The sequence below is a fragment of the Etheostoma spectabile genome, chromosome 1 (genome assembly GCF_008692095.1).
Source record: "Etheostoma spectabile isolate EspeVRDwgs_2016 chromosome 1, UIUC_Espe_1.0, whole genome shotgun sequence".
NCBI classification, from domain to species: Eukaryota; Metazoa; Chordata; class Actinopteri; order Perciformes; family Percidae; genus Etheostoma; species Etheostoma spectabile.
In genome coordinates, this window is record NC_045733.1 from 16,830,299 (window position 1) to 16,853,764 (window position 23,466).

General features: G+C 40.9%; 3 long non-coding RNA genes across 3 annotated transcripts in view; 2 read left to right on the forward strand and 1 right to left on the reverse strand.

Annotated features, from left to right (window-relative positions):
* Nucleotides 1-4,187: 4,187 nt before the first annotated feature.
* On the forward strand, nucleotides 4,188-14,855 carry LOC116706031 (uncharacterized). The gene is made up of 3 exons (XR_004336133.1): nucleotides 4,188-4,199; nucleotides 9,447-9,452; nucleotides 14,648-14,855. It is a non-coding gene; the product is annotated as an uncharacterized LOC116706031 (long non-coding RNA).
* Nucleotides 14,856-16,225: 1,370 nt separating this feature from the next.
* LOC116705934 (uncharacterized) overlaps nucleotides 16,226-23,466 on the forward strand; it is a 14,674-nt gene continuing 7,433 nt past the window's right edge. The window contains exons 1-2 of the long non-coding RNA XR_004336093.1: nucleotides 16,226-16,360; nucleotides 21,765-21,769. This is a non-coding gene — a long non-coding RNA (uncharacterized LOC116705934). The remainder of the gene's footprint in view (nucleotides 16,361-21,764; nucleotides 21,770-23,466) is intronic.
* Nucleotides 17,868-18,450, reverse strand: LOC116706161 (uncharacterized). The gene is made up of 3 exons (XR_004336163.1): nucleotides 18,269-18,450; nucleotides 18,084-18,088; nucleotides 17,868-17,955 (listed from the first exon to the last, which is right to left on the reverse strand). It is a non-coding gene; the product is annotated as an uncharacterized LOC116706161 (long non-coding RNA).

Sequence of the window (23,466 nt, forward strand, 5' to 3'; positions counted from 1 at the left end):
GAGAGATGATTGATGTGTTTCTGTGGCAGTGGTTGGAAACAGAGCCTATAGGGAGACGCGGGGGCAGCATTGAATGAGCACGCTACCGGAATAACACAGAACTCCATTTACCCACAACACAAACACAAGACAGATCGCTCAGATGGCCCCAGCGTAAACCACTGTGTACGTATATGTGTATGTGTCATTGTTGATGGATTTAAACGGAACATGCAGATGGGGAATACGCTAACGCCTGGATGATTCTGTGGACAACATTTAAGATGTTGAGTGATTATGTATTCACTTGGCTACAGATACTACTAGTTCCTAATAGCACTTTAGATTATTTTTAATATTTAGTATTCTGGAGACAGCGAGGCCCACCAGATTAATTATTCACAAAAAACATTACGTGCATGTGATCCATGTCAAGGTTCCTATGCAAAATGGACAACCCAGGCACCAGCTTATTAATTAACATAATTTGTTATTGATGTTTTTGCAACATGTCTGCACATGGAGTAAAAAATATGAATGCATAGAAAAACCATTTAATCTACACTTGTAAAGATAGGATATTGCAAAGATATTCAGTCATGTATTTTTGCAAGAATATTAACCAGAGGTATTACTTAACTATCCTTTACTATAGATTTCTTTTATCAGCCACATGAGCAGCTTTTCAGGTACTGTAAGCTTGTGTTGAACATATTTGGAGGAATCTGTCTGGCTGTACCTGAGGCCATCCTGTCTTGGTTAAAATAGAGGCAACATGTCACTTGAAATTGTTTTGATAAATATTAATGCACAGCAAAGCCCAAAGGGTTCAGAGTGAGCCGATGCAACACACAGTAAAATGCGAGAGAACAAGAGAGGGGCAGTAATCACAGACATGAGCCTACAGTAGTCAACTGGATTTTTTTTTTTTTTCATCAGCCTTAGCCAATGACCGATACGGGCTGCAGATTTTCTTAAGCCGATATTTGGAGCCGATATCGCTTTTACTCCCTCAATTTACATCATAAAGATGTAAACCCTGCCACACTGGATTTGTTTTCAGAATCAGCTCTGCCATTTGTTTAAAAATAATAAACAAAAACACAGAACGGTGTCATCTTACATTCATATCACCCAAAGTATGTGTGCAATATGCATCGTAAGGATGGGTAGACTGCATATGGTTAACTTTGCATAGGTAAAGAATTTCATCATCTACAACACAGCCTTGGTGATGCATTGTTTGCTGACATATTATAAGACAGATATAATTAATTAATTTATTAATTCATTTAAAAATTTAATAAAACAATAAACCTGAAAAGTAGCCATTGAAATAAAGTGCTTGATTTGTAATTTAAGACTGCCGTGGTGCTAGTGGTGGTGGGGGGGTACAGTGCATGGTCTGCACGTGAACTGCAGCGTCTCCAGCAACACAGAGCAAATATTGCCGTTGAAACGCGGCAGGCCTATGCCGATAAACGTAAAAACGCAAATATCGGCCCGATTTAACAGCCGGCCGTCAAAATCGGTCTATCACTAGTATTTAGATCTTTATAATGCCAAGAAGCTCAGTTCCTTTGGTCTTCAGCAGTCAGATACTTGAAGTACATTGCCTCTGTGTCACAGTCCAAATCAGTCACAGTCTGAACATGGCTCTGTGTCTCTCTCAGAGACCTTCCATGTCTCACATCCAGTCTATTCCTGTTTCTCTGTCTGAGCCTGATCATTGACCTCTCTCTATATCTGAGTCAGCACATTAACCTTTCCCTCCGTCCAAGCCTGAGACAGTTCATGCTTGTAAACATAAGCCTGAATTGGTTTCTGCTTCTTAACCTCAACCATTTTAGAACGTATTCATATCAGCTTCATAGCCTACGTCTGTCCATCAGCCCAAGCTTGATTCTGTACAAACCTTTAGCTATGTGTTCTTCTTTCAGAGTCTGCTCCTGTCTCTCCACTAAACCAATCATGTTTCCTCACCAGTGCCTGCTTTTATTTACCCATTCCTTTACCCTTTGCTGAGCTTCAGTTTGTCTCCAGCTGTTCTCCACATAAGTCAGTGCCCTGGGGTTTCCCTCCCAAGCCCAGTCCTTCAACATCCAATCATTCTGAGCCTTGCCCTCTTTTGTACAGGCTCTCCATTTGGGTTTTGAGGTTTTGTGCTAACTGTCTGTTTCTGATTCTGTCTCTATCCGTTTTCATATATGAACTCCGGAAAATCAGCCCCTGACATTGTCTGGAGTTTCCCTTTCACACATGTAGCACACAGCAGGAGATGGTCAATGTCAGATGTGTTCTCGCTTGCTGGAAAAACTCAGTTTGGTTAAGACGTGGGGCGCCGCCTGGATAGAGCGTGCAGTAGACAGGCCACACAGCTGGTTCGGAATATCCTTGTAGTTGTCCTCCTAAGACTTTTTGCCTGGATCCTCAACTTCCTGGCAGCCCATGCAAACAGTCTCTGCTCTGGCCATCTCCAGTAGGGGTGGGACTCACCAGAGGCCACCACGATTTTATCACAATACTCATGTCATATTGTAATTCATGACCTTTTTTCCAACTTCAAATGACATCCCCAAAGAACAATTTTGTCAACATCTGTTTTATCTAAAAAGAGAGATGTCTCTGTTTTTTTTTCCATCACACTTTAGTTTTATGTTTGCAAAATGGGATTGTCAGGCAAAAGTTAAATTCTCATGTGTAATTTATATTCTAAAAGATCGATTCTTGGCATCCATATATCAACACTATTTTTGTGGAAAATATTACGATACTATGCCATATTGATTCCCCCCTACCCCCCAGAGACCTCTCCGGGGAGCCAGGATGTCCTCCATAGCACTTAATCAGCTACGCCTACCTTCAAAAGGTCCGCCGGATGTCCATGATTTCCGGCTGGATGTCCCACACCTTCCGCTTTCTTCGTGTTGGCATTTTAAACTCCAGTCAATTCATGAGGACTGTGGTTAACTGCTACGCAGATTGCTAAGGGTAAACCAACACAGCTAGCTAGATTCTGAATCTGTCAAATCTGAGTTTTCTGTTGCACGACTAAAACAACTTTTGAATTTACACATTATACCAAAAGTCCCTTCCCGAGGCTATTTTGCAGAGTCACCCAAGGCAACTGAGATTGGTTTAAAGAAAAGTCAATAAACCAGAGGATGTTTTTCTCCTTTCCAGGAATGTTGTGAGGAGTAGTCAGACCTTCCTCTGCAGCACTGTGGAGATAGGTCTGGCAATGCAATACTAGCTTCACCCAAAAATGCCTCCTGGTTTTCTGACTCTGCAGCTTACAACCTTGGGCTTCAGAGAAGGTTGTCCAGCCACAGTCCGCCTCACTCGGATTTAATTCCCTAGGTTAACACTCCAGTTTCTGGTACTTGTGTTTTTTTTTTGTTTTTTTTTTTAAACTTCAGCATTGCCGCCTGCAACGGCATTGTCCATGCAGACTCAAGTCTTGGCTTGCCCGTGGGTTTTCATCACCAGCGGTGTCAAAAAGTATTCACACTCATTACTCAAGTAGAAGTAAAGATGCTAGGGTTTAAAAAGGCTTCAGTAGAAGTTGAAGTATCAACTCAAGCTATTTACTCAATTAAAAGTGTAAAAGTACTGGTTTCTAAAATACTTAAGTATAAAATTAAAGTTAAAATTTATATACTTTAAGTATATAAAGTAAGTATAAAAAAGTATAAAAGTAAAAGTAATGTAAGGAAATAATAATATCAATATGCTTTTTCAAATTAGACTAGACGGCGAGTTTTGGAAACAATTAGCTTGTGGGTGTGCAGAGCTTGCAGCGTATTCAAAAGGAGTTGTTTCTGCATTCAACCATTTGGAAAAATTCTTCCAGGTATGGCCAGGGATGAAGAAGGGTTGGCTGGTCTTCCTGGCTACCAACCGCCTCGCTGGTGCTTGGTTGGGACATTTCGCTCGAGTTCTCTAGAGTTTCTGTCACGGACTTCTTCGTACTAGGCTACATACGTCTGCTTTTTCCTTGCTGGAGTGTGACGTGATCTGTGTCATGTGTCCGATGAATCGCGTACACACCAATAGGGTGTCGGAATGGTATATGTTTATACTTCTCATCCAACCACAATCAAATTCACTCTATGCAGATGGTGCAATTCATCGGGATAGGTATTTATTTTTTGTTTTTTTGAACAATGACAAGCAGGAATTGTAATAGGCATAACAAGGCTATTTTTAAAATGTAAGAAGTTGAAAGTACAGATAATTGCGTGAAAATGTAAGGAGAAGAAAATTTGTACTTAAAGGTGCCCTAAGCGATGTTGGGTGACGTTACTTCTTGTTGACGTTCGAAGTATTTTCAAACAAAATGAGACTAGCTTGCCCCTCCCTCCTCCTCATCCCGTCCCCTCCCCCTCCCTTCTGTGCTTCCGCGTACTAACCCCCCTCCAACCCCCAAATCCTTCTTGTCAGTTATTGGCTGGAACACTGTTGGGGTAGCTTCGTGGTGCAGGTGGGCACAGTTTGTTTTTGTTGCCGTTTGTAGACCCTGGGCTGTCTACAGAGACTGCGTTTTTTTACAGTGTGTTCTGGAGACAGACAGCTCACACATAATGAGATGTTTCCTGTAATATATATATATATATATATATTACATATATATACTACTTTTACTTACTATACTTACTATATTACTATATATATAATATATAATAATATTCCTGTAACAAATTGTAGCCTAAAACAACAGTGACATTGCTTAGAGCACCTTTAAGTAAGATAAAGTATTTGTACCTCGTTACTTGACACCTCTGCTCATCATCCACCTGAGATAGTCTTGATCATCAAGCCCTTTTAGTTTTCAACCATCAACTTTTTTTCCCCACGCCCAGTGTGTACAATCTGGAATTGTCCATACCCTGTCCTGCTTTACTTGCCAAAGGTGACTTTCCCTCCTCAAGGGATCACTTGGCTAACCAGCTGCTCCTCATCATCCCCGTTGTGTGCATAGATATCAGTTTTCAGAGACTCTTTGCCAGATGGTCTATGCTGCCAATTAAGCTGCCACAGCATTTCAGCCATCCTACCTGTACTTGTTTGCCTGTTACCTGCTTGTATTGGTTTCTAGCCTGATCACGTGTTGCCAACTTCCTACTCTGCCTTACCTTCTTTGGATTTGTTTACCCAAATTCATTTTCTGTCTGCATGCTTTGACTCTTTATTTAACCTCTGGAATAAGTAAATTGCCTTTCACCTTTTATATCTGCATTTAGGTACGGTTATGTGTTGCCGCCTACCAAATCTGTGACATAACTGTGCTTTAAAGCTACATTGTGTAAGAATTTCTTCCATCTAGTGTTCAGATCATATATCGCAATCAACTCTCTCTTGCCACGCAGTTGAAAGTACGTATTGCAGCTTTGGTAGTCGTCACAATTCAAAAAGCAAAAGTGTACAAAAGGCCGTCTATTAGCCGTGGTTGTTGGCGTGCATGTAGGAATTTTCACTCTTTTTTCTGATGAGGCCAGTCTCTTGCTCTTTTCCATATCTGTTTTATTATTCTGGACGAAGAAGAAGACTGAATATGCGTGGTCAACAGCGTTTCCTTCTTCAAACCGGGCCGGAAAGCAACAATACCCATTAGCAGCAGCTGTGAGTCAAATGCGAAAGGCGGAGCAGTATATCCTGTATGTCCCTTATCGGCTAACGTATTTCAAGATGGCGCATGACTATGGAGAGTCTACCCCAGTTCATGCAAACGCAAATGTAAAATTTTAAGCCAATAGGAATACTTGGGATTGATGGTGGTGGTCAATATTCATTAAAAAGGACAAGTTTGTGAAGAGCAATACAGATTTTGATAATGAACAATTGCAAACGTTAAACAATGTAGCTTTAACCCTCTGAGCCCGAGACACTCGCCCACGAGTAAAAAAGTACCTCTGATTCATAGTTTAATAACTTTTGAACCATACAAGGTCACAGGGAAAGAAGAGTAAGGAGAGGATTGTTCGGCCCTGTGTATGGGTAAATGTAAACGAGACACATGGGTAGGGGAAAGGCTGAATTTCAATAAGTGGGAGAAAAAAGACCAAAACCATAGAGAAAATTGCCTAAGCCTAAAAAGCAAGGCTCTCATCTCAGCATATCAACTCATTCTTTTCACAAAGACATTCGACCAGTGTCCTTTGCAGTCTAATGTGTGCCCTCAATCCCAGACACAAAGAAGGGCTGATAGGGCTGCAGTTAGATGGCTTATTGATAGGGTTTTTCCTTCACACCCACACACCCACACACACACCCACACACACACCCACACACACACACACACACACACACACACACACCCACACACACACACACCCACACACCTCACCAATGCATTAAAAAGGAGGAATCTTTGCACCAAAGGAAAAAAGAAAATCCTATCTGTGTTTATCAAAAGGGCACACTCTGACTCTAATTATAGAGCAGTAGGCTACTTGGTCATTGTCCTTGTTACACTAGAAGAAGAAGCACGTGTGTTCATCTACCTTAAGAACACGTCGGATTTTTAAAGTTTACAATTGTTTTCTTTTTTCAGCTTTAAAATTTGACAATAGATAATAATAAAGCTGTTACCTTGTTGGTGATTTAAACCGTCAAACAATGCTTCACTAAGGAATCCCAAGTCTAGCTTCCTTTAGATTTACTAATCTTGGTAGGTAGGAACTATTTGTGGAAGCGCTGCTTCCCACAGTCATTGGTTTTAGCAACAGAGCTCTAATTAACATAGCTCGATATTGAATGTTACCTTAGCCATGATGAATAACACTAGCTTTATCTCACACACTCCTTTTCCCTAATTGAATCAACAGAGACATTGACATTTGTTTTGTTCTTGCTGAACAGGACTTTCGATTTCCGCCCTGGTCAGATGGCGAGAAAAGCCTAAGGGACTGTGGTGGTCAGACAACCTTGGGAATGTGGCACAATGAGAGGACCTTGACTCACAAAACAGAGAATAGCACATAGAGGAAAAAACTTAGTTTGATATGAATACTCATAGTATATACTATTCTTGTATGCTTTAATAACATTTTTGGATTAACGTTACAGTGGAATAAAGTATAAAGCTCTCTCTGGAAACCTAGCAAGTTAGTCTTATTTGAGCACCTCTATGCATTTTAGTCTATAGTTTCTGAAAATACATGTCCTGTGTTATTTATTGATAAGTAAGGTTCTTACTCTGGAATTTCACCAATGCAACAATGATTGATGAGAAAGAAAAGCTTTTCTTTTCTGACCCAAATAATTGTTTTTTTCAATTTTACAAGTTTCCTTTCAATTTTAAGCTGTACGTCTGGTGCCAAAACATTTTTAATCTTTGATTAGCGGAAATCTTTTTCAAATGAGGCACTAATTTCTTATCATATTGCAGCTAAAAGTCCAATGAAAAGACCAGCTGCCTCAGGTAGTTTAAATTGATTCCAAACACCTGCTGAAATTGAATGCCGCTACAGTCATTTCCAAAGTGCTATTGTGGTTTGCATTATGTCTAGCGGAGACAGTTTTGTGATTTTTGTGACTCTATCATTGCAATTCCAAAGTGTGAAAAAGCCTAATCCTATTTTCACCTTCTCTTTGACCTAGTTGCTTTAATATTGCAAGTGGCATTTCCCCCACCAGTAAGATGTCACTGGGAGGTCAATGAACTGTAATGGGCTGAACTGTGATGCTGAGTGCCAAATGATGCCGTAATCTCTTGAGAACAAAATTACAGACCTCTTCTCACTTGACATCTTGATGTGTCAGAAGGATCTTCAACAAAATCACTAGCCAGGCCACTTTTGTAACAGTTCACCTGATCTCACATGTAGCAACAATTAATCTTACTTCACCTCTTTTAGACTACAGTCTCAGCATTTAAGGGGCACTTTCTTCCTTTTGAGATGACTGGATTTGTTTACATTCTCTTTAAAACCACACTGGGATAGATGTTCCTGAAAAGGAGGAGCTCTTTGCATTCTCAACAATACGGGGAATTTCAATCCCACATTTCTCTCAGATCCAACCTACAATTAGTGGAGCATTTGGTCGCGTAAAGTGGGAAGAGGAGCAACAGTTTAACAACATGCATTGAGATCCGTTGATGCAAAAGCACAAAATACCTCAAAAGCAGCCAGTGCTAAAATTATGGAGCTTTATATAAAGGACTGATGCCACAGCAACCTGCTTTTCTCATACTTAAGATCTAGAAACCCTATATACAGTACCACAACTATGCACAGGAAGTGGTTGTTTAACATGGCAGAAACTGAACATGAAGCCAGCCTGCACCAGCATCCATCTGCCTGAAGAGAGATGGGCGTAACCATCATTTATTTCCAAGTCAACAAGTGTTACGATACAATAACATTAAGTTCAACACAGATATTAAATGGATAGAAAGGCCATTGAACTGTTTGCTGTTGTAATTTGATTGGTACACAACCAAATGGCCATAGTTGTAAGTTGTCATGGCGCAGCAGCACGCTGGGAGGAGAGCCGCCCGACGCAGATTGGGAGACATTCTCAGAGCTGCTGGAGTGAGGAGAGACAGTTAGACCCAGCAGTCGGCCAACTGCTAACGTTAGACCCAGCCCACTGTTGAAATAATTCTCTGTAATCAATGCATGCAGAATAAAAGCACGGCGGAACCAGGAAGCCAGCCAGCCAGCTGGTGGATGACTAAGGTTAGCTTGCTAACTTCAAAAATCTTACCAACGTCACCAACTTAGAAAGAGAAGAACTTATAAAGATTATGGAAGAGCAGACTGTTAGATATAAAGGTACCTGCCTGCTGTAGGCACACACACTACATCAGCTAAGAATGGGTTCACAGACTTACATTTCTAGAAACACAAAAAAGATTTATGAAAAAATATAATGACAAATATAAAAATATATATATATATATATATATACTATATATCACAAAGTTGTCAACTGAAATAACAAATCAGGATACATTGGTTATACCAATGAATTTATAGAATATTCCAAAAGCATTATTTGCCTGATTAACATGAAATACTAAATTGTACTAGACAATTAATACAGTGTTAGGGCAGGTAGAAGCTTCAGTATATTAGCCTGATGTAATACTGCGTAGAAGCCTTGTGTTTAACTCTGTCCCTAATGCCTTTACTCAGGTGTCCCTGTTTTCAGTCTCTAAGAGAAGAGACTAAATGCCCTCTACAGACTCCACAACAGATTCCTATTTTTTAAATTGAAAATAGGGAGACACACACACACACACACACACACACACACACACACACACACACACACACACACACACACACACACACACACACACACACACACACACACACACACACACACACACACACACACACACACACACACACACCCTTGTGGAGGCTCATATTGATCGAGCTGCAGGACGGAGGGAGGACACAGCAATGGAACACATGCCAAAACAATTTCTGAGACAGCTGGCCTTAAACAGCCAGTCAACAGTCTTCACCAATTAGAATAAGGTGTGGCTAAGAGATACTTTTGGCTCTAACACTTGGTACTATTTATTCACTTTTCAGCATGACGTTGTGCGGAAATACAACAGTGCTGTGATAGAGAACAACAAAACATTGCAGGACTGCTTCAGTCAGGGAGCTCACACTCAGTGTTCAGCAACACTCAGGCTTGTAGTATGTAATGTATCATAAACACACTGTCAACATTAGTTAATGCCTGGCTAGGGTGAGGGCAGTGGAAAGGGTAGAGCAAGTGCTCGCATGGAGTAAAGATGTGGTCTGCTTTGCCTTACTGATGTGTGCAGTGGAGAGATCAAAGTGCTGCAGTGTGCGTGCATTCAAACAAAATAAAGATTTCAAATTGTTACCTTATGAAGAAAATCGAAGGCTGTGTCTGTTAGAGCAAAGAGATGATGGGGGTCTTTGGTTGAGATGGGTTGCCACGCCTACACTGTTTGTTTGTGAATTACTCTTCTTAATTTCTCTCAAGTGGCACGGCAACATCAAATAGTCATCCACAATAATAACATCAACGGCCATTAAACAGGACCAGTGATTAGGTCTGGGAGCCATTTGGGAGATTTCTAAACGAGTCATCAGACTTTTTTCCATCTCAAAGGACATACTCGGCTCTGCCACACTCCTGCCTGTCAACAGATTTCCTGCATGCATATACAAACTGCATAGGGAAGTCATTACACTCTTCAGAGAAGCAAAGTGTAAGTGTAGGGATACTTACAAGAAAAAGGCAGCCTTCAAAAGGTTATATTTAGTCTCCGTGGTCTGGTAACTTCCTTTATGTTCCCCAGACTCAATCATAAACACACTTCAGAGTCCCACAACTGCTGGTGAAATTGAAATGTGGACAATTATAGTTCAATTTGCTCAAATGGATGGAAATAAGTCAGCCAATCCAGAACTAGCCAAATAGGTTTTGGAGCTTTTTGTTCATCCAAAGTAAATTTAAATGAATCAGGTGAAAATTTCAGAACCCATCAGCTGTCGGTCTGATGACAATTTAGCCTCAGGTGACAACATATAATATTTTTTGGGGTTCTGGTGTAGCCAGTGGTTAACCGGGCCAGCACTTCCTCTTCGGTATTTGTTTACAGTCTAATTAACAACTTGTAGCCTGTATCTTCGACATTTCCACTTCCGGGATGGCACCGTTGCTGTTGGAAAATCCGCCGGGTTTCACTCATCTAGACCGGATATCCGGTGACTTGGGCTTCCTTTGTGTTGGCATTTTAAACTCCGGTGGATTTATGAGGACTATGGTTAACCTTTTCTCAGACAGCTAGCTAGACTTTCTGTCCAATCTGAGTTTTCTGTTACACGACTAAAATAACTTTTAAAATTTTCCACCAAAACAAATTCCTTCCGATCCTATATTGTAGAGACACCGAGGCTTTTCACCGGTCCTTAGCACCACCCAAGACCATGTGACGATGTGATTGGTTTACAGAAATGCCAATAAACCAGAGCACGTTTTCCTCCCATCCCAACTGCAATTTGGAGTAGCCAGACCCTCTTCCAGCGCACTTTGGAAGAGGGTCTGGCAAAGCCAGACTAAGCAATTTGAGACAAGAGAACAGAGTTGAGAGAGGACGACGATTGTTTGTCTGCAATTTTAAAAAAGATAATAAAAAGCTGGAAAAATTGTGTCAGATGAAAGCCGGTGGGTTCCGAAAATTGCACATTGGCCAATGTGTTCACGTCTTGTCCCCTCCACAAAGACTGTATAACTGCATGTAACCAAAGCCAGCTCAAACGTGATTGATCACTACTAGGACTACAAATCAGAATGCTTCCTAAAATGTTGTCCTGTTGCCTACCGATTCTGCATTCATATGCAGATATCTGTTTATCAAAGAATATATCTATATCTGTTTATAGATGAATCAGGTGGTAAAGGTTTGTAACTTGTTGGCTGAATCTTAATTAGGCTACATTGTTTTATTTTTCAAGTAATATTACATTACTTGACTTGTGTTACACCAACTCAGCAAAAAATGTCATCTGCTAAATGAGCAAAAATGAAACTTCCCCATAGTGCATTGATTTGCCCACAAGGTAACCTATTTCAGTATTAGTTTGTACGTTTCCCATGTCTCCGTCCTAACAGCAAATGTTCTCTGAAATCAGCAATCAACATTTTACTCGGCTGTGTGCTCTCCACATGCTTTGAGACTCTGACACCAAGGACGCAATTTAATTAAGTGAGGCTTCAAACGCAATCTAAACAAACAGTGAAGCTACAAATAAACAACAAGTCCAATTACAGCAGTGTTAATATGCAGGGCAAAGCAGCATTAGACTACCACAAGACGAGGATGAGGAGGAGGAGGAGGAGGAGGCTGCTTTGATTTGGAGATCCGACATCAACATTGCTGCTTTATGTTTTTTTTTTAAAAATTTTATCAACGGGTATTCATATTAGGCAGAGAAGAAATATTCCTGTTGCTTATCAAAGGGCCTCTTTCAGTTCTACAATCCAAGAAATCCTCTTCACATAATAGTCAGAAATATCATAGAGGAATTGCGTCTGAACCCTGGGGCTGTTACTGTATTCGCAGAGGGACAAAAATTCAATCCAGATTGAGTTTCAAATACTACTACTACAGTATGTGACAATCACAACAGACAGGGGCAAGGTAGTTTGCCTATATCCCCTTTAACACCATGCACTCGACTCTTATTGATCCTAGTACACCTGCCCTTGAACTGGTAATGGCTTCATAGAATTGCCTCTATAAGATTATTTAACTTTAAAAGAGGATCCGCTGATACCGTCCATAACAGGCCAGGGGTGTATTGATTCTTCTGATTGGATGGCAGGGTTGTGAGTTGCAGCAATGGAATCCTGCAATCTTTCCAGAGTGAAATATTTAGTACATACAGAGTGCGCGCACACACTCTCACACACACACACACACACACACACACAACACACACACACACACACACACACCCCACACCACACCACACACACCACACACCACACACACCACCACCCACACCCACACACACACAGTGTTTTCTTATAAATGAAACAATAGCAGTCAGGTTGCTGGCTGATATTGGGTTATCTTACTGCTGGAGGCGACGTCAAACTGTGCTATTACTCCACAACACTGGGAATGAGCAGCACATAGTGACTGAAAACTGCCCCGAGCCATGTCTACCCAACTAGTGACCCAAACATGAATTTCATGTGTGGCGCTTAGGCTTTTCATAAATGCGTATGAGTGCATCGGTCTCTTTAATTACTGTGTATGTATTTGCAATCATGTGCATTAACATAAGTAGGCCAAGTGTGGCATTTTGAATTTCAGATAAACCAAGGTTAATAAATATATGTTTTTTGGCAAAGTAATTTAAATCATGAGAGTTCACTGTGTACATCTGTGAGCATGTGTGTGTGAGTGTTATCTTTGGCCTGATTAAGAATGAGTTGATGGGTTGGCAAGGTTAATAGAGATTTATAATCTAAGCACAGTTGCAACCCCCATGCTTTTATAGGCTGGTGTTACACTGGTGTGTATGTGTGCATCTATAATCTCCATTCGAATATGCTTGTAGACATGATTTTTTATGTGAGCTTGTCTCTCATATTTGTGCGGCTCTGCATGAGCTCTGTAATCTGGTTTACAGGAAACGCGCCACAGCCAAACACATGGTCAATTTACCCTCCCAGTTCTATCATTAGCCTGGGGCCTAATCCTTAGTTATAATTCAGATGATGGGCCCTGCCAGTAGGGGCCCGCTAATAGGTCACATAAATCAAAGTGTGAAGCTGAGGCTGGGTATAGGCCTAGAAAAGTCGGCCATTTTCCCCTTCTGCAGGCAGAAAGATCTCCATGTTGCTTGATTACCAATAAGGGCCGATGAAAAGGGCAGTTACACACCCACACTCTCTCTCACACACATACACACACACACCCACACACACACCCACACACACGCAGAAAGAGAGGTAATCTAAAGCTGTTCATGCTTTGAATACTGAACATGGTGAAATACCAGAAGAGTGCAGCTGAGCAGTGGCGCTGATTTAATGTTAGCGTGTGTTTAATTCTTGTTCAATGCGGATTACTTTATTCTAGTAGAAACCATTTATTTTTTCACACTTCAAAACATTTGATCAAATTAGGGATGGAAGAAAAATCTGTCAAAAGGGAAATAAAACCTTCCTTCCTTCCTTCCTTAATCATTTCTGTTATTTTTCAACCCGCCTCAGCTAATCCATTTTCGCATCATGACATTGAGTCACCTTGAAGTAACGTTTAGGCTGTTGTATTGTATGAAATCACGTAGTGGAAAAATGTGTTCAGAACAAGATTAACATCCCCAGTCTGATATGGGATCATCACAGCTCTCTAGCAGTCAAGGGATGCCTGTGGATTAGAAATCACAACAGAGAGCAATCCAGGACAACCTGACTTGATTTTGAACAAATGGGATTTTTCTTTAACATGTGTTTTTACTATTAAAGATCTAAAACTACATTTTCTAAATCCCATGTTTCCCTTATATCCATTGCGATTCATTGGGTACTAAAAGGCAAGAGAAACACATATCTACTCAGTATCTCAGCTCTTTCCTAAAGGAAAGTTTTAAAGGGTAAGTCCTTTCAGTGTAAAGTTGATCTGAGGCACGAGTGAGTGTGAGTTGAGTTTTTACAAATAGTCTCCATTTGCGATGAAGGGAAAACAATAGGAATGTCAGATTCATCAGATTGTTTTATCTGGACCGAAAGCTTTAAAGGAACATTATCACACATCAGGAGATAACTTTTGTAAAACTAAAACAAGGAGGAAAGGTTTGTCACATTTTATAAAACCAGCAAAGCGAAAATGCTGCTTAAGCACAATCTCGAGAATGTACAATGGATTATTTTGTTAAGGAACATTTAATGCATATGTGTGGACATGATTTACTGTATCTAAAAGTCAGAAAAGTAAGAAATAAACCTCTGATTTCATTAGGATGTCAACACTGAATTCTAACTGCAAATGTATACAGTATATGAGCACCCAAGGACTGAGTTTCTGAAAATGTCGTATACTGTACATGCTTTAGGGCTGAGGACACTTGGCCTACATTAATGACGTAGACCAAGGTCTTATATATTCACAAAATCAGCTCCCCATGCATTATAGAGACAGAACTGTCCAGAGGCCTGTCCTACGAATCAAGATCAACATGACCTGGATATATTTCAGTTACCCGGCTTCACCTAACCTAACAACCGCAGCCTCTCAATAAAACTTCCCCATCAGTCAGGCACAAGATCTGACCGTAATTACACTTTGCATAAACTGTCGTTGCTTTAGTCTATTATTTCAGTCGCAACCCTGGCAGTGGTAAGTGATCGTGAGAGAAAATAAAAAATATAAAAACATAATTGAAAGGAGTCACATGATCAGCTGGATTGAGATGGCAGCCTGAGGCATAGCTCCTAGCCCAATTTGGCCAAATAGTTGTTTTAACTCTGGTATTCTACCACTGTATGCTCGATATATAGTTACTTAATAAGGTGGAAGGGCGAACAAAGGCAGAACTCACTGCAGTGATACTGATATTGCAGAGGCAGTACTAGAAAAACAGAAAAGCTACCTCGGGCCACGCTTTTCTCAGATCCAGTCTCAGATTCAACAGGTCAGGGTCAACAATGATAAGAAGCTAACTGCTATCCATGCTCAGCTAGCATCTCTGAATGCAAGCCTTGGCTCTCTCAGATCGGTCGTGAACGACCTAAAAACTACCGTGGACAGCAACTCAAGTATTCTGTACAGCCCTGGCCACGCTTTTTGGGAGATGGAGGAGAAGCTGGCAGACATGGAGAACAGAAACCAAAGATGTATCTCGCAATCCAGACAATCAGCAGATTCACTACAACATATCTCACACCCGTGAAAATGCACCACATAAAAATAATTAACAGCCCTTTGTGCACTTTTTGCCCAATAAAAGCACAAGGCACATATCTTCACATGATATGGGAGTGCTCTCCCGCTAGTCGGTTCTGGACCAATATTGTGTCCAAAATTTCCGCCTTGTTTAATGTTATTGTGCCTGCTACTGTCACTGTCTTGATTCTGAATGACCTGTCAGCCTTTCAGCTCTCTGGAACTCAGAAACGTGCTGAAGATGATTGCAACCCGTTGGAAACCGCCCCACAACCTGTCTGTGCACACATGGACCCTTTCCTATTTGGATGTGGTATATATGGAACTCTCCAGGGCACAGATTAATGGAGCCCCGGAAAGACTCTGGACACGTGGCGGTGCATCGCTGAATCTGTGAGGTCCAACTTGCGCAGGTGGTTGGTCCCTTGTCTCGTGTCTATCTGTGTGTGTGTGTCTGTTTCTGTGTATGTTGTTGTGTCTCCCACTCTATTGTCTTTCCTCTCTGGTATTTGTTTTTTTTTGCCCTGGGATGCCTTCTCCGTCCCAGTGTGTTGTTTGTAGTTACTGTTATTGTTTTCTTGACTGTATGAAAATAAAAAAAAACATTAAAAAAAACCTAATTCAAACCAATGTGCTTATTGGCAACGCGTGGCTCAAGAAGCCGATAAATAGACTAAATGTAATAAACTTCGCTTAAAATATCTATCTTTCATAAAAAGACCTATCAGGAAATGTTTACAGGGTTGTCGGTCTGTGAATGTTTTAACTTTAATTAGCGCACTTCTCTCTCCACGCACCGAGCTCCACCGGATCTTCTAGGAACGGTGACGCCGTTATTAATTATCAAAGAGTATTGATTGGTCAGTAGGCGTTGCTTTTACACCAGTTGATCTCTAATCTCCAACATAACCTCCTCCCGAGCAGGTTAGGTGTTCAGCATAAGTTACCACGGCGATTGAACCCGGTAACAAGTGATCCACTGTTGTGATCTACAGAACCCTGGGTTGAACCTGAAGTTACCTCGTTAACTTGTAGTACAGGCCTCTGGTCCATCACAACAACACACATAAGACAAAAGCAGGACGCTCAGTTATGCCTCCACTGTGACTACCATCTGATCCCTAATGTGTACACATATGCCAAGCGATAGGTTCAAGTGCAAGTTGGAGCTGATAAGACCATCTATTTAACCCGACAAGCTTCGCATTCATGCAGCTGCTGATGCTTAGTGGGGCTGAAACTTGCCCCAATTGCCCTTTTGCTCTGAACATATTGGCTTACATACAGTATATTGTTTTTCATGGTAGATTTCCTTTACATTTTGTATTGCTAATGGCAAATCTATCTGACAACAAACAGTCTTCCATACAGTAATGGTCTGCTGAGGCTTTTCCTGTGTTCATGTCCTTTCAGATGCCATGGTGTATAACGACTACTGCTCTCGCCAATTTAGTGACTTTCAAAAAGCTCTCATGCTTCATGCACTGCATCAATAACATGTAATTGCATGTAATGTACTTTTTCAAATTGTACTGTTTCTGGCAGAGTTTGTAATGTAGCTTTAATAATATGGCTTCAGCTATATGTGTATTGCCATTAGCTGATACTACATTAAAACACATCAGTGCCTGAACACAGATTTGTTACAAGTCTTGTTAAATAAAATGCCAATAAGTTATTAAAAAAAAAACTCTTCCAGCAGGGCCATAGGAAATTGACCACATGTGGAAACAATTAACCTGATGTTAAAGTGGCTGAGTAACTGTTCTGTTCTTTTATATCTGGGAACATAGGGGCAACAAGGATCTGTAGTATATGGTTAGTACTGCCTCAACCAGGTTAGCATCTGTATTTAGACTTTCAAAAGGAATAAGAACATTTTACCATTGAAGCAGCTCTCTCCTTTGCGTCTTTTTTTTACTATTTCATTATTTGCTTCTTTCTATTGCACAGATTATGCATGCACCCAACCCTTTACTGCATATCGAGAGCGAGTGGGAGTTGGACATTGAATTGTGAGCGTGCACTGATACACATCAATGTGAGCATTTTGATTTCCAAACAAATCCATTGAAAGGGATAACATAAAATTGACAGCGAGTCCTGGCCATCCAAATCAGAAACAGAGCTGCCCTCTTTTATTTGAAAAAAACTTACGTTGTGCTTTAGCATACAATGCACTATAAACTATTGTACTACCACCCCGCTAACTGTGTCCCTAACTGCACCTAAACTGGGAACCAGCTTCTTCAGTTAAATATTGTCACCTTCAGCAGCCAGACTATCATCACCCTCTGTCTCCCACATACATATACACATGCACACATCGACTAATCTTCCATTTTCATTTTTTCTGACAACCAGCCTTGTGCTGGCAAGTAGTGGGCAACAGTAGAAATCAACAATGGAAGGAAACATAGCCAAACAAATAAAGTTACAATTAAACGTGGACAGAAACATAACACGTTTAAACCTTTTTCTGGGATTTGGGGTGTTATTTTGTGTGTCTGGTGCTTTCACATGCATACAAACTTGGAAAAAAAACTTTCCATGTGGTTTTGAGTGAGATACGGTTTCTGAATGTCCTCTGCCTTCAGGCTCCGGGTGAAATCTGCACATCTTTTTTTACGTCACTAGCCGAGACGCGGTGGCTAACCGTAGCATGCTAGCTCGTTCTCAGTGGCAAAGCATTGCTACAACACACACTAGCTCACCATAATCTTCCATGTCCCTGTTCTGCAGGTATTCCACAAGTGTCCCTCGTCTAGAAGAAGTCTCCCAGCTAATGCTGCCTTGTACTGACCAAAGTTGGACAAAGGGTTATCTAACTGATGTGATCTTGCCTTGCTACTACTCATGTGCGACTCCCAACAAAAGGTAATAAAGAACTGAGATGTCTCACTCTAGAGCTAAAACAGAGACCCAAAGACACAGGGTGAAAACAGGATCTGCAGCAATGTGCGGTACAACAAAAATATGGTGTTTTTTGAAAATTAATCAATGTAAACCTATTGTGGTACAACCAGAAAATACAATTATGAACCTGAAATGAGCATAACATGGGCGCTTTAAATTTCCAGGTGTACCAATTACTTATGAAAGAAGATGGAGCTTTATGTGAGAAAGTCAACATGAGAACATGCTGGAGAACACTGGAAGCTTAGTGTCTGTGGGAGCCTATTAATATTGGGGGGATGAGAGAAAGAACACCCTGTAATGAGAGAGTTTCCAACACCTGCAGCTGACTCTAGAGATGTCAGTTAGTAATTAGTGCATGGTGTTTCAACATATTTAAATCCTTTACAAGTGGCACAGTAACTGCACATCTTTAAGATCACTTCTTTCAAGTTGCGCTCATGAGTTTGTGGCTTAAACTCAGCAATAACAACCTCATCCATGGCAGAGAAAATGATGAGCACCAAATTAGCACAACATTAATGCAGGTCATTATTATAGCTGCTGAATTTTCACAAGTGTCTGCAGCTCAGCTCTCCGCTTATGAGAAGGTATTTACAGTATAATGCTAACTGACATATAGAGGTCTCCAGAGCAGTAGTTACACAGCCAGAGGAGGATTAACTGGCTGCCTCAACTCTCTCCCTCACGCAAATATCCTTCTCTCTTTCATTAAGTGAATAAACCATCCCTTCACTCACGGGTGTGGAGAAAAAAAAGGAGCGGCTCGGTTTTTCGAGGGCAGTCTGACATGACAATAAAGACGCAGAAACTTGTTTAAGGGACGACACAGGAAGATTCAAACTTTAATTTTCATAACGGTGGGATTAGGTTAATCCTAAACACGGCGAGAGGATCTGACAAATGTTTTATGTGACTCAACAGGAATTAGGGTGTTAAACATTTCAAATGGTTTCTGTGGCTCAGAGAGAAAAACATAGATAGAGGAAAGTTTGGGCAGAGTGTTACATTACAGTAATAAAAACGTTTACACACACAGTAGACTTTCATGCAACCAAATGTCTATATTTTCTGATGTCTGGACAGGGGGTTCATCTTTCCCCAGTCTTTGTAACTAAGGTTTGATGTGGATGACTTTATTTTGTAACTTTGAGAGGTATGCCTTTATAGAAGAGACAGTAGAGGTGTATCCAAAATCAAGTCGCAACCGGTGCATATATATGTGTGCTAATAGATGAACTACACCTCCACATTATGCTTTAGAATTAGCCTGCACAGCTAGTGTTGAACACTGAAGGACATGTTGCCACTGTGCCATCTGATTATACAATTTTGTATTTTTTGTTCATTATTGACCAACTTCAACTTCCAAATTCTCCACTCTCAACATGATGACCAGATTCCCTAATCTGCTAATTAGAATGCAACAGCAAGACACTCCTGTACGACAGTACATTGAATGATAACTCGTCACAATCATTTCTGCCCAGAGTTTATTAAATATTAACTTAAAAAGACACAATTTCATACAGTGATACATGTATCTGCAATACTGTATGATGGGACTGATATTATAAATGGAATTCATCTTACTGAGTGTTGAGCTGTTGGACCTGCAGGTACATAAAAGTGTCTTTTCCTTACGATTTTTGAAAGTTGACTCAGAACAAAGAACACAGCCTTTGCTCTTTGATTCTGCAGGACTGACATAAAAATGTGACATTTAATTGATGTTATTAAATAGATGTTTTCTTCACTGTATGTGTTTCTAGAGTTTATCATCATACCACTTGTGTTTTGCAAACTATTCACACAAGTATAAGCAAAACCACAATAATGGCCAAAGGATTGCATGTTAGAATGACTTATTGGATTTATCAACGGCTATTCATAATCTTTTTTTATCCAAAAACTTTCCGTAATTTTGAAAATGGATTTAGTCAGGATGTAACATTCATGACTAACATGGTCGCCAGAGAGAGGAAAATGTTGATGAGCTGATGTTCATCTACTGGATATGAAGCTGACAGCCTGTGAGGGGGTTGACTTCCTTCTCTGTATGAGATGAGCATTTCTGGAATTGAAGCTAAGGAACATCACCAGCCCACAGTCATGCCAACAATTCATCCTCATTTAGCTAATGAACCTTCTCCTACACTTCCCATTCCTTTTGTCTTACCCCCTCCACCCCTCACTTTTTCCATCTCTTTTCTACTTCGCTCTCTATCTCCTCTGACTAACTCACTGTCTCTCCTTCCTTGTTGATTTTATCTGTTTCTCCAAATCTCTTGCTTTTCTCTCTCTCCTCCCACTGCTACTCCCCCCACCCCATTCACCAAGCCTCCTCGTAATGCTAATCGCAGTAACATGAAATCATTAGGCTAGCCATCACAATCTCTGCCATGGTAATTCTATAATCATTACTGTCTCTGCCTCCAGCCATTTCAGCTATACGCAGGACTCATTGAGAGCTGGACTACCTGACTCCATTTGCTCACAGCAGCAATTAGTAAAGCATTATTGCCTTGGATCTATAGTACCGGTAAACAATGAAACTAATGTCTCTGTGTACGTCCACATTACCTTTAGGATAGTGTCTCAATTGCTGTGCGTCAATCTTTGGGCTGTAGCGAGCTGCAGGGTGTGCAGATACTCATTTAAAGGAGAATTACGTCCAGTTTCTATGTTAATCTTGATTGCTATAAATATGCTAGTACTTTCGATTGAGGGAAAAAAAAAAAATTGAATCGGTGCAGGCTACACGGAGTAGCTGCAGCTACATGTACAAGCTTCCACTGAGCTAAAACGGCAGTTAACGGGGCAAGTTTTAGAGAGCCTTTGTGCCTCTTAACAGACACACAATGCAATTAATACATCTGTACAACTTGAACAGAGCCCTTACGTAACATCAAGATGTGTTTTCAAGTCGGACATTGTTTTAATTCACCTACCCTGTCTTGTTCTTGCCGGTGGGTAGCTTGGTTAGCAGCTAGAGTTAGCTAGCTGTTAGCTACTAGTTGTTAGCGGCTAGTGATAAGTGTGTGTAGCCAGGTTTCTGTGAAAATCATAACGTAGCACTGTGTATTTGTAGCTCATCCATTTTGTGTCTGTCTGTCGTTGGTGAGTAGGAGGCTGGGCATTGCCGATCTGTGTGGTACATTCCTTAGCCGGGCAGGCAGCCTTCGTCCCCGTCTTCCTCGCCTCCCGCAGCCGGCAATATGCCTTTGCGGCAACAAATTGTAGTTTATATCCTCCTCAAAAATAGTTTATTGAGCACTGTAGTGGTTATGACCATATCAGTAATGTAACTACATGAAAACAGGCTAAATATGTATGGGGCTTGCACAGTAATAGTAATTATTAATTAATAGTAGCGTTACTGCCAGCGGTAGCTCGCGCTTGGAGCAGCTGCTTCATCTGCCTGTTGCACCTGTCTCTGTCTGGGTCTTTCCAACTCTTGTGAGGCAAGTTCTTGTCTGTCTTCTTGGAGGACTCATTCATTTTGCGTGTGATCATTCTATCTGTTGTCGAGTAGGAGGCTTGGCATTGTTGATCTGTGTGGTAGATTCCTTAGCCGGGCAGGCAGCATTTGTCCCTACCTTCCTCACCTCCCACAGCCAACAACAATTTCCCGAGCGCCCAGTGGTGTGGTGGGTGTCCTCCATGCCTTTGCCGCGACAAATTGTAGTTTATATCCTCCTAAAAAATAGGTAATTCCATGTAGTTAGATAGTTACTGATATGGTCATAACTACTACAGTGCTCAATTACCTAATTTAGAGGGGGAAATAAACTACAATTTGTCGCCACAAAGACTTTTTCTATGAACACAGAAGGCTAAGTTCTCATAAATATTGTTCAAAAATCTGTCTAAATCTGTGTTACTGAGCACTTCTTCTTTGCCGAGATAATCCATCCACCTCACAGGTGTGGCATATCAAGACGCTGATTAGACAGAATGATTATTGCACAGGTGTGCCTTAGGCCGGCCACAATAAAAGGCCACTCTAAAATGTGCAGTTTTACTGTATTGGAGGGGGGGGACCAATTAGTAACTTATGTTATGGTTAGGGTTCATCTCTCTCTCTCTCTCTCTCTCTCTCTCAACCTGACAGCAGTTTGGCATTATAACCGACTTGCTGTCTGGCACTTTGGAGAGGTGTTCTCTCAACGGATGAACCCTAACCCAGAAACCACCCCCCCCCCCCCCCCCCCCCCAGAGATTTAGACATATGTGTGAACAATATTTATAGGAATAGCCTTTTGTGTACCTAGAAAAAGTCTTAGATCTTTGAGTTCAGCTCATGAAAAATGGGCGGAAAAACAAAAGTGTGTTTATAACTTTGTTCAGTATATCATCCAAAGATTTGACAAGGCCAAATACACTGTGATGTCCCTTAAAGCCTTGGCTTTTATTCTGTTTTTTTTGTGAATGTTTTTCCATAACTACAGGTGTCATTTTTATTTCAAGTCTAATAGGTATAAACTAGAAATCCCTATAAAATCCCCTTTGCCATATATTATCACTGACACGGCTTCAGAAAGTTTGTGTTGATCTGCACAGATTAGTCTTGGCACTCTTGGATTCAATTTTTTTTTGTTTTAAGATAGAGGTGTTTGCTTATTCATAAATGAAAGCAGAGAGAGTGAAAATATAACACTGGGAATTCTGTTTTGAGTGGATTTCTCTGGATTTTACGATATGTAATTGCCTAATTAATACATGCAAAGTCCTGATTGCTTGATTAGTGGTGATTAGCTGATTGCTAGGGTAAAGACACTGGGAACAAAGGATGAATACACTTAGAGAATAATAGTGTCTCTGTCTGACAGAGAACAGTCTAATGTGCTGTTGGATATGCTGCTGTAGAGATGACCCCCTCTCTCCGCATGTGTCCAGGCTGGCCATGATTCTGCATACATTACCCTTGAGTCGAGGCAGACAGAACACTGGAATTTAAAAGAGGCTCCCTCCTACTGACATCTACTTGTATTCTCTACCAACCGTGGCTCTATGAAATTTCATATAATCCAATTTACGTTTCATGAGGTGTCAAAACCAAACACAACACAAGAATAATACTGTCAGCAGGGACACAAAGGTCACCTGTTGTGTGCACATTATGTACAAACTCGGTCAGCTACACACACACACACACACACACACACACA